This window comes from Chinchilla lanigera, unplaced genomic scaffold (genome assembly GCF_000276665.1).
Source record: "Chinchilla lanigera isolate Chin_1 unplaced genomic scaffold, ChiLan1.0 scaffold00036, whole genome shotgun sequence".
NCBI lineage: Eukaryota > Metazoa > Chordata > Mammalia > Rodentia > Chinchillidae > Chinchilla > Chinchilla lanigera.
In genome coordinates this window covers 3,418,758-3,419,937 of record NW_004955437.1, presented here as the reverse complement: position 1 = coordinate 3,419,937, position 1,180 = coordinate 3,418,758, and positions in this window count along the sequence as shown.

Here is a 1,180-nt window from a genome sequence, read left to right as displayed (position 1 = left end):
CATCCAGAGGGTGCCCTGCACAAAGGGGGCTTTGGACTTTGCTGGCTCCCCGCGAGGGAACCCGTGACGTGAGGGTGAGCACTGGGCCGCGGCGCCAGGAGTTGCTGAGTCGCGGTGTTTGCGGGGTTCATGCACTGAATGCACATTGGCCTTACCGTGATTTGTTTTATTTTACTTTGCTTTGCTTTGCTTTGCCTGACACAGGGTCTCACTGTGTAGCCCCGGCTGGCCTTCAGCTTGTGGTGATCCTCCCGCCTCAGCCTCCTGAATGCTGGATTAGCATTAGGTCAGATGCCCGCAGCAGTCACCGCCATCTCCAGAAGTTGGGCCTGCACAGCGGGAACCCTCTCCCCGCTCGTCGGCTCCGTCCCTCTGCGGGGAGCTGCACGGCGCCTGTCTGGGGGACTGGCTGCGTCCACGCACACAGGTCCTCGGGTCCCCGCGTGCGCCTCCGGTCTCCTGCCCACGGAGGCCTGTGCGCGGCCGCCCTTTGCTCCCTGAGACGCAGCTGCTGAGCGACCGCGCGCAGACAGCTCCTACACCCCGCTGCAGAAGGCGGCGCCGCGGGGTCGCGGGGCAAGCGCGGCCTGGCGTCCTGAGCAGAGGGGCCTGCGAGCTCGGAGGGGATTAGCTCTGCGACCTCCCCGAGAACAGAACCGTGTTCTAAATCGCGGGAGATTGAACTCAGCGCCTTCCCGCTGAGCTACATCCCCAACCCTTTTTATTTTTCCTTTTGAGACAAGGTCTCGCTAAGTCTCTGTTTTTCACAGGTTGGGATCCAACTCAGGATCCTCCTGCCTCAGCCTCCCAGGACGCTGGGATTACAGGTGTGCACCACCACACTCAGCTTCACTGCTTTTTTTGGGGGGGGGGGAGTGCGTATTTCACAGCGGAGAGGGTTTCATCTGGGACTGCACCCCACCGACCCACGCCACGGTGCCAGCCTCCCTCCCTGTGGCCCGCGGCTCTCAGGCAGGCGGCCCGGGCCCAAAGCCCGGCAGCGGCTCCTTCCGCGCCCGCCGTGGCGCACAGAAGTTTGGGTTTTTCTAAAAGTCCCGAGGGTCCCGGGGACTCTGCAGCCCTGGCCTCCTGTGACCTCCATGGTCACAGACGCCACCTCGGCGTCTCACCCGCGAAGGAGGGGACGGTGCCACCACGGAAACGTAAGAAGGTCGCGTTG